General features: G+C 39.5%; 1 pseudogene; it reads right to left on the bottom strand.

Moving 5' to 3' along the window:
* Positions 1–5,075: 5,075 nt before the first annotated feature.
* Positions 5,076–5,636, bottom strand: LOC149162657 (pre-mRNA splicing factor SR-like 1 pseudogene; annotated as a pseudogene).
* Positions 5,637–10,796: the final 5,160 nt, after the last annotated feature.

Genomic DNA, 10,796 nt, shown 5'->3' with positions numbered 1-10,796 from the left:
TGTACCAAGGTCTGTAAGGGCTATAGTCATGTTATTCTTAGCGATTTCAAAATTAGGATATACAGTCAAACACCTCTCAAAGAGCAGCAATAAAAACTGGACTTCCCATGTGGAACAGGTGTCCGCTGAACTGATCTTTGGCACACTTTCAATGGGCGAATATAACGCTGGGTAGTATTACAGAAGACAAAATTTACCAAGAAATCATTTTGCATCTCTGTAAAAAACCTGCAAGGCAAAGCGACCAGAAAAAGAGACAAGGGAGATGTTCTCTGACATCTCATTTAGCATAACATTGTATGTGTCCATTGATAAACGTTCTGCTAGGAACTGATAAGTGAGTCTCAAAACGTCTAACAGTTGTTGCAACTCCACAACGGCACAGAGATCATGAGACTCAAAGAGTTCAAACAAGAAGTCAATATTTTCTCTGAAAATTTTATTCATCCTCTGCGTCCTTGGAATTTCCTTGTTTGGCGAACCAATTCCGTAAAAATCTCACATATTCCATGGAACCCGCATTTTTCAGGGTGAATGCGCTCATTCCACTAAGCATCAATTTCGCCCTCTGTCCCCACTTGATAAACTCCGGCAAAACAGTCCCAACAACGCAAATCAAAGGCGAAAAAGAAAGAGTTTAGATATCTTGTGTCAATGGCTCAATTTGTCTTCCTCCATTTGCGCATGAACAGAATGATCTATAACACCCGGCAATTCCACAAACATGATCCCACAATCCAGCGCACTGTTGTAGAGGCCATGTGTCATACAGTTAACACGTATGTTGTCACTTATCCATAATCGGTTTTACCCACAGCAGAAGAAATCTCCACCGGCCCATTTTAATAGTCCTCAGCCATAATATGAAAACGGTGCTCCCATATAGACCCGTATGTTGACACATATCATTTGGGAAAAACTCCTTCATTCCAAAAGGTATGTAAGCTTTTAAGAGGCAAACGTTAAAGCTTAAGATTGCCAAGTTCTTCAAGTGAATCGTGGAGAGCGCTGAGCAGACATATAAATTCACCATATAATCGAACAACTGCCTTTACTCGACATAGCCTGCCGTGTCAAGATGCCCTTTTCTTAAATTCAATGTATGCATGCGCAATTTGGCGCGTGGCAACCTTTGAACATCTGGCAGCTATAACGGCGCCACAATAACTTGAACATGATTAACTACTTCTCTGCTCTGGCTTTCAAACATTGTTGATAAACCCCCGTCATTTACATTACTAAAATGCATATCAAAACAAGATTCATGAATCTGCTCACACTTATTCCAGAAAGAAACAAAACCACTATTACATTAATGACATCAACAGGTCCATTACTTGAAATAAATGCAGTCTCTGTTTTACCCAGACTTCGCATGTCAAAGTTAATTTCGGGACAATCTTAAAACCAGCAAACATCGAAGCGGCTTCAACTGCATTCCTTACATCGCCTTTCTCATCATATTCCTTTTCGAGGATCTTGGTTTTGTGTAGTTTCATACAAACTCCTCTTGCAGCTGTACCCTCAAATGAAAATCCTTGCTTATGATTCTCCAAAACTGAACTACGAGAGCATATCTGGATTCCAGTTCCCTCACGATCAAACGATGGATTAGGGACCTCCCATAAACAAGAATCATGATTCTCCAACTCCCCTATGAAAGGTATTAAATTCTTGACCTTTATATAACCTCCATTCAAAATATCAGCACGGCTATCTCCAAGGGAAGTATGATATGTTTAAAATTAATATAGTCCTGTGAGGCCACAGACAACATTTCCCCCAGCATTCTTTCTTCTTCAAAATATGCATCCATACGTCCACTCTTCTTGAAAACACGACATAAGACAAAAGCATTCTTTAAGTAACTCAGCCGGAGCCTTGAATTTATAAACCAGATTTCCTCTTGTAGAAGTACAGATCACAGATTAATAGCAGATTTGAAGTCACCACTGAGAAGCAGTTCTTGAACATTCAAAGAGGTGTTGAAGACATTGTTTTGAGCATAGCTGAGCTTGGTGACATTGTTGAGTAGTCTATTAAAGGACCCCTGAAGCATTCTTATAACACCTGATGTTGCGCCCTATATGTTTTCAGACATGCTAAGATTTAGACCTTCGCTGAAAACTCGAACCAATTCCCAATTTCGTAGCACGCTACGAAACCACGCAAACAGGTAGCGCTGCGAAACTGCTAAAAATAATTCAGGCGCTGCGAAAACACCCACTCTTTAAGCCAGGCTAAAAATTTTTTAACTACAGCATTTTCAGTGATAACAGTGGCTCCACTAGGGATAGTGTGCCCTTGTGGTGCGCTAAGAACACGCAGCTCCAGTGCCTTACCCATTTGTAACAAACAAAAATTTGCTTGACAAGCATGACTGTAGGAGAAAGAAACTACTGCTACTGAAAAATAAATGCTCAGCCAACCTTGAGCTTATTTGCAATCTACCTACCTACCCTATCAGCTGCAAACTCCACTTGTAGCTCAAGCAACATGATATTTCCAATGTAGCCAATCATTCATCTTATCTGACATTTGAGTCCTTTGGCTGTGCTTGAAACAAAAATAAATCAGATACTGAAGTAACTGAGGCGGCATGAGGTGTAACTGTTCTTCAACATGAAAATATAACTGGAAGCCGCCTGAACAGTAAATCTTATCCATGTATTCAGCTATAGGGTCAAAAAACACATGGTTAGTTTGCTGATTCTCAAAACTTTCTGTATCTTTAGACAACTTATCTTCAGCCACACCAAATTTATTTGATATACTATCCAACTGCCTATCTGAATGATGCTCACAAACAATGTAATTTTCCTCACTACTATGATCATTATTTGAAGTAAGCTGCTGTAAGGAATTACAAAATTGAGCAAGCTTTTCCTCTGCCTGAGGGTCATAGAAAATTTCCTCCAATATTTCTTCTTGCTGGGTGCAATCAATTTCATCTTCATCATGATCTGAAGCCAGACCAATCTGCTGCATCTCTACATCAATATCAAAGGATGAAACATGGGTTTCACAACTAAACCCCTGCTGCTCCTCATGCTGTGCTTCATGGAGTATTATACCTTCTCCTTGATGCTGAAAAACATTGCTATGAAGAGCCTCTAAAATTTCTTCATCTGTAAATTCATCATCATCATAACAATCCTCCAAGTACTGAATAAGATTCAAAGAATGCCTACAGCAATCTTTGAGCAGCAACAAAGAAGGATAACATTCTTTATACATTTCACAGAACGCATCATGGAAATCAGCAAGAGAAGATAATGAATCATTTTCCAAACTTTTATACCAAGACCATGCTTCTCCTTCTAAAGTAGCCATAAACATCCTCATGAGACAATCTTCAGGGAAATGAACCTTAAGACTGCGTACATGTATGTGAAACTTAACCAAATGGAGAGCAGCATCATCCTTCTTTTCATCTTTAAATATTGGAAGATCATCTAACCAATCAACCTTTGGCATAGGATTTGGAAAACCAGGGATATGAGACCGATTCATAGGAGCATACCTGGCATTCTTTCTCGCAGTGGAATCCATCTTGAAACTTCATCAAGCTACTGATCTTCTAGCAGTGGAGTCACCTTCTAATTTGTTCTTTGATGTGTGGAGTCGCCAAGGTAGTTCTGCAGCCTTGAAAATCATTTGAACTCCTGCTACCTTCAGAAATTCAATCTTAAGCTCCCGGCAGACGCACCAAAATGTTATCACAAAACCAGTACTGAAGGGCTGCTGATCAGGCAGACTCTGTGTAACTATTTCAGACCAAGCTTTTGACTAAGGATTAGCCTCCCTAGCCTGAGAGGGCTCTCTCAAGAAAAGGTTATTGATTTTGAATGTTGATAAGAGGGCTAACTCTTGTACAATAGATTTAATGTAAGCATAACTGGTTGGAAACACACCAAAAGATATCTCATTGGGCTATGGAGTCTATAATATCAAGTAAACAAGAAAAACACAGTGAACTCATAGAAATCAAGGCTCTTAGCATTACAAGTCAAACATATTCCACCACACATAGCTTGCTGTATACACAGGAAGTCAGAGCATATAAGTATGAATTCTGAGTGATTGCATACAACAAAACCATAAAATAACATAAGGTATAACACATCATCACTTCATTTGACCATGACAATCCTTCGAGAATCTTGAGAAGAGTATAACTCTGTTTTACTATTACTGTCAAAAAAGATCTTACAGTGGCCCAAAACAACACACTTTTTCTATTAAGTATCCAACCCTTTTTACATTCTAATCTGATCCCTATATAGGCAAGCAAACTCACCCACCTCGAGCTTCCTCCTCCAGCATGAGGGGAGCCTCGAAGGTGGCTATTCATTATCCCTATCTATTGCATAACTAATCTATTAATTACATAATGGCTAAACTGAAATCACAAATGGTTTTCATTTAATCAAAATCCTAAATCTTTGCTCCTTGTCGCATGATGCTTTTCTGGCTTTTGACACATGTCCTTTGCTGCTTGGGTTGAGGTGTCTTGAAGGAAAGTACACTAAATGAGTTGGCCTTGGATTCCAGTCACATAGATGGCTTCATTAATTAACCAAGGAAGGTGCTCTGTTTTCACGGCTTTTGTCTCCCATCACTCTTCATCACTTTAAAAACATGTCCACTGTTCTTTAATTCTTCCTGAATAACGCATATCACCACATCTTTCAAATAAACTGGAAACCTTATGAGCTGAACAGGTGTCTGCAGTTGCTAATTGGCTCTTAATATAATATGTTTTCCATCATCCTAAAATATAGGAAACTTTTCCTGTCTGTCAGTCTTTGCTTTGCCTCATCATATTCGAACCTAAAAGAGCTTACCTTTTATCCTTAATTGACTAAAATAGAGCGGACTGCCACATATTGGATGTGCTGTAGGTTATACTGATAGACAAGTGTCTCTCTTTCAAGTTTCTCAGTCATCTTCACCATCATAGCTGCTCTGTGTTTAAAATCATCACCTACAGCAGTTTCGTAGCGCGCTACGAAACTGCTGTGTGGTTTCAAAAACACAGTCTTGTGATATGCATAATAAATTCTACTGTACTTTTAATAATCCCTAACAGGATCCCTGCTCCTCTCTCTGTCATGATAACGATCACCATTGGTTGATTTTGAAATAGCATCACTGCCATTCCTGTCACGAGGCAGTGTTCGACGCACAGGTGAGGCATCTCGGGTAGAAGCACAATGTGGTGCATGCTGGCCAAATTACACAGATAAAGCAGCTTTAACTGATGGTAGCCTTCGGGCAGTGTCATCTGATCCATAGTGATTAGTATCACCAGTCACTCCTGCATGCCGAGTGGGAGGATTCATTCATTCCAAATGAGCAGTAATTTGACACATGATAGGTACCGGTATGTGAGGAAAAAGTGTATCGAAATAGTACTGGCCTAGAAGTAAATCATGAACATAAACACCCATTGTGGTCATCCTTCCATTTGATCCTGGAGAAAATTCCTCCTCGTCCTTAACATAAGGCTCAACCCAAACCCATAACGTCTTAGGATCTGCAACATAACGCAAGTACAGGAAACCACTACATCTCATGTATGGAGAATCCTCGTGCTTAAGAAGCCCATGTATTTGCTTCACTGTCAACTTCATGGTAAAAAATTTGTAGAGAAGACAAAATGTTGTAAACGGGCCCCTACAATTCCCTTCTTGTAATGAGCTATACTCTGATGTATATCTCCTTCACGCTTCACCTTTGTACCAAGGTCTGTAAGGGCTATAGTCATGTTATTCTTAGCGATTTCAAAATTAGGATATACAGTCAAACACCTCTCAAAGAGCAGCAATAAAAACTGGACTTCCCATGTGGAACAGGTGTCCGCTGAACTGATCTTTGGCACACTTTCAATGGGCGAATATAACGCTGGGTAGTATTACAGAAGACAAAATTTACCAAGAAATCATTTTGCATCTCTGTAAAAAACCTGCAAGGCAAAGCGACCAGAAAAAGAGACAAGGGAGATGTTCTCTGACATCTCATTTAGCATAACATTGTATGTGTCCATTGATAAACGTTCTGCTAGGAACTGATAAGTGAGTCTCAAAACGTCTAACAGTTGTTGCAACTCCACAACGGCACAGAGATCATGAGACTCAAAGAGTTCAAACAAGAAGTCAATATTTTCTCTGAAAATTTTATTCATCCTCTGCGTCCTTGGAATTTCCTTGTTTGGCGAACCAATTCCGTAAAAATCTCACATATTCCATGGAACCCGCATTTTTCAGGGTGAATGCGCTCATTCCACTAAGCATCAATTTCGCCCTCTGTCCCCACTTGATAAACTCCGGCAAAACAGTCCCAACAACGCAAATCAAAGGCGAAAAAGAAAGAGTTTAGATATCTTGTGTCAATGGCTCAATTTGTCTTCCTCCATTTGCGCATGAACAGAATGATCTATAACACCCGGCAATTCCACAAACATGATCCCACAATCCAGCGCACTGTTGTAGAGGCCATGTGTCATACAGTTAACACGTATGTTGTCACTTATCCATAATCGGTTTTACCCACAGCAGAAGAAATCTCCACCGGCCCATTTTAATAGTCCTCAGCCATAATATGAAAACGGTGCTCCCATATAGACCCGTATGTTGACACATATCATTTGGGAAAAACTCCTTCATTCCAAAAGGTATGTAAGCTTTTAAGAGGCAAACGTTAAAGCTTAAGATTGCCAAGTTCTTCAAGTGAATCGTGGAGAGCGCTGAGCAGACATATAAATTCACCATATAATCGAACAACTGCCTTTACTCGACATAGCCTGCCGTGTCAAGATGCCCTTTTCTTAAATTCAATGTATGCATGCGCAATTTGGCGCGTGGCAACCTTTGAACATCTGGCAGCTATAACGGCGCCACAATAACTTGAACATGATTAACTACTTCTCTGCTCTGGCGTTCAAACATTGCTGATAAACCCCCGTCATTTACATTACTAAAATGCATATCAAAACAAGATTCATGAATCTGCTCACACTTATTCCAGAAAGAAACAAAACCACTATTACATTAATGACATCAACAGGTCCATTACTTGAAATAAATGCAGTCTCTGTTTTACCCAGACTTCGCATGTCAAAGTTAATTTCGGGACAATCTTAAAACCAGCAAACATCGAAGCGGCTTCAACTGCATTCCTTACATCGCCTTTCTCATCATATTCCTTTTCGAGGATCTTGGTTTTGTGTAGTTGCATACAAACTCCTCTTGCAGCTGTACCCTCAAATGAAAATCCTTGCTTATGATTCTCCAAAACTGAACTACGAGAGCATATCTGGATTCCAGTTCCCTCACGATCAAACGATGGATTAGGGACCTCCCATAAACAAGAATCATGATTCTCCAACTCCCCTATGAAAGGTATTAAATTCTTGACCTTTATATAACCTCCATTCAAAATATCAGCACGGCTATCTCCAAGGGAAGTATGATATGTTTAAAATTAATATAGTCCTGTGAGGCCACAGACAACATTTCCCCCAGCATTCTTTCTTCTTCAAAATATGCATCCATACGTCCACTCTTCTTGAAAACACGACATAAGACAAAAGCATTCTTTAAGTAACTCAGCCGGAGCCTTGAATTTATAAACCAGATTTCCTCTTGTAGAAGTACAGATCACAGATTAATAGCAGATTTGAAGTCACCACTGAGAAGCAGTTCTTGAACATTCAAAGAGGTGTTGAAGACATTGTTTTGAGCATAGCTGAGCTTGGTGACATTGTTGAGTAGTCTATTAAAGGACCCCTGAAGCATTCTTATAACACCTGATGTTGCGCCCTATATGTTTTCAGACATGCTAAGATTTAGACCTTCGCTGAAAACTCGAACCAATTCCCAATTTCGTAGCACGCTACGAAACCACGCAAACAGGTAGCGCTACGAAACTGCTAAAAATAATTCAGGCGCTGCGAAAACACCCACTCTTTAAGCCAGGCTAAAAATTTTTTAACTACAGCATTTTCAGTGATAACAGTCATAGTGACTCAAATCATAGTCAAAGTAACCAGAGAAAACACAGATTCTCAAGCAGATCATTTACCAACTCAAGATTTATTTGCTACTGGAACAAATAGAGGTTATCTACAGCAGTTTCGTAGCGCGCTACGAAACTGCTGTAGGTGATAATTTAAAGTGCAGAGCAGCTAGTCTAACACGGTGAGCGGGAGTTGAGGAAGAGGAACAGCTATCTATCAAAGACCACCTCCAGCACATCATAAATCTGGCATTACTCCATACTTGGGGTCATTAAAGGATTTGGGAGCAGGCTGCTATATTTTAGGAGAATGTTGGGAGACAAAAGGCCGACAAACAAGAACAGCTCCCTATATTTCAGGGCGATGGAAAACATATTATGTTAAGGGCCAACAAACAACTGCAGACACCTTTTCAGCTCATAAAGTTTCCAGCTCATTTGAAAGGTGTGGTGATATGCGGTGTTTGGGAAGAATTAAAGAACATCAGACTTGTTTTTAAATGATGAAGAGGAATGGAAGACAGGGGACCGTGGATATAGGATGATTAATTTTATCAATTAATAGGCTGTCTTACAGCTAGCATTCGAGACCAGCTTGCTCGGTGAATGCTCCCTTAACATATCTTTGCCATAATGAAAATCATACAGCTGTCCAGCATCCAAGAAAGCATCAAGTCTGCGAGGAGAATGAAATTAGTATTTTAGTTGGATTAGGATTGTGTGTAATTTTAGTTCAGCATGTTTGTAATTAATGCAGTAGTTAAGAGCATGTAGGAGTAGTTAATAGCCACCTTCGAGGCTCCCCTCATGCTGGAGGAGGAAGCTCGAGGTGTTGGAGTTTGCTTGCCTATATATGGGCCAAGGTTAGATGTAGAAAGGGTTGGATATTTTATGAAAACAGAGTGCTATTTTGGCTTGTGTAAAGAACAGTTTGCAGTAATATAAGATATATGCCTTTCTTCTCAGGATTCATACAGCATTTCCATGTTCAAGATGTATTGTTTTACTTTGTCCTTCATGTCTTTTTTCAGTTGCTTAGAGGAGTAATCACTCAGAATTCACATATGTTGCTCTGACTTCCTGTACTCTTCTATGAACTGTGGTTTTATAAGAGTTATATTTTGAACATTTAAATGTCACATGCCCTGACTTCTATGTAGAGGAAATATCATTGTTTGTTGTAGCATGTTTGACTCCATAAGCCCAATGGATGTATTTGTATATTTGTCCAGCCAGCAAGTTCATTAAATCTATTGTACAAGAGTTAGCCCTCTTATCAACATTCAAAATCAATAACTTTTTCTTGAGAGAGCCCTCTCAGGCTAGGGAGGCTAATCCTTAGTCAAAAGCTTGGTCTGAAACAGTTACATGAGACCGTGCTTGGTTGCAGTCCCTAGTACTGGTTTTGTGATAACAAAAGGGAAGCAAAATGTGGTGGCAGATGCACTCTCAAGAAAGGATGAGGATATGGAAGCATTGTTGTGTGCCATTTCTATTATCCAACCAGATTGGATAAACGAAGCAAAGGAGGAATGGAAGAATGACGAAGAAGTGTGGGCACTTATTCCAAAGCTACAACAAGATTCCAGTACTTCTGATACATTTAGCTGGAAAAATGATTCGTTATGGTACAAAGATCGCTTATACCTCTGTAAGAATTCCCAGCTAAAACAAAAGATTCTTATGGAATTGCACACTTCTCCCTTAGGAGGGCACTCAGGATTTTTAAAAACTTACCACAGGGTTAAGAAGGAATTTTTTTGGGATGGCCTTAAATCAAGTATTCAAAAGTTTGTGGCGGAATGTTTGGTTTGCCAACAAAATAAAGTTGAAACAATTAAGACATCGGGTCTATTACAACCCTTATCCATTCCAAGCCAACGTTGGGAGGAGGTTTCAATGGATTTTATCACAGGTTTACCCAAGTCTGAGGGAAAGAGTGTCATCATGGTGGTAGTTGACAGACTTACCAAGTATGCACACTTTTGTGCATTATCACATCCATTTAAAGCCAGTACAGTTTATACTGCATTTATGGAAACAGTTCAAAAGCTACATGGAAACCCAAAGATTATTGTAAGTGACAGAGATCCCATTTTCACTGGAAATTTTTGGACAGAATTATTTTCTTATCTGGGTACTCAGTTAGCTCATAGCTCATCTTATCATCCTCAATCTGATGGGAAAACTGAGATAGTAAACAAATGTTTGGAAGGATATCTTCTTTGCTTTGTATCTGATAAACAGACACAATGGGTCAAATGGTTTCCTCTGGCTGAATGGTGGTATAACACTTCCTTCCATACAGCAACAAAAATGACCCCATTTATGGCACTTTATGGGTACCAACCACCATCAATCACATCATATTTAAGAGAAAATTCTAAGGTTCAGGCAGTGGAACATCACATCGAACATCAACAACAAGTCCTACAACTTTTAAAGGATAACCTCGTGTTGGCACAAAATAGAATGAAACAACAGGCAGATCAACATCGCAGTGAAAGAAGTTTTGATGTAGGTGATTGGGTATTCCTACGGCTACAACCATATAAGCAAATGTCCCTAAAGCAAGCTAAGAAGGATAATAAATTATCACCAAAATATTATGGTCCGTACAAGGTGTTGGAAAAGATTGGTACTATGGCATACAAATTGGAGCTTCCTGCAGCTTCTCGATTGCACCTAGTTTTCCATGTTTCATGTTTAAAGAAGGTTATAGGCGACAAGCTCCCAGTTCAAACAATATTGCCAGAACTTGCCGAGGAAGGAAAAAT

The sequence above is a fragment of the Pinus tabuliformis genome, chromosome 5_2 (assembly GCF_031772625.1).
Source record: "Pinus tabuliformis cultivar Carrire ecotype Pingquan chromosome 5_2, CPIR1, whole genome shotgun sequence".
NCBI lineage: Eukaryota > Viridiplantae > Streptophyta > Pinopsida > Pinales > Pinaceae > Pinus > Pinus tabuliformis.
This window is presented reverse-complemented; position numbering and strand designations above follow the sequence as displayed.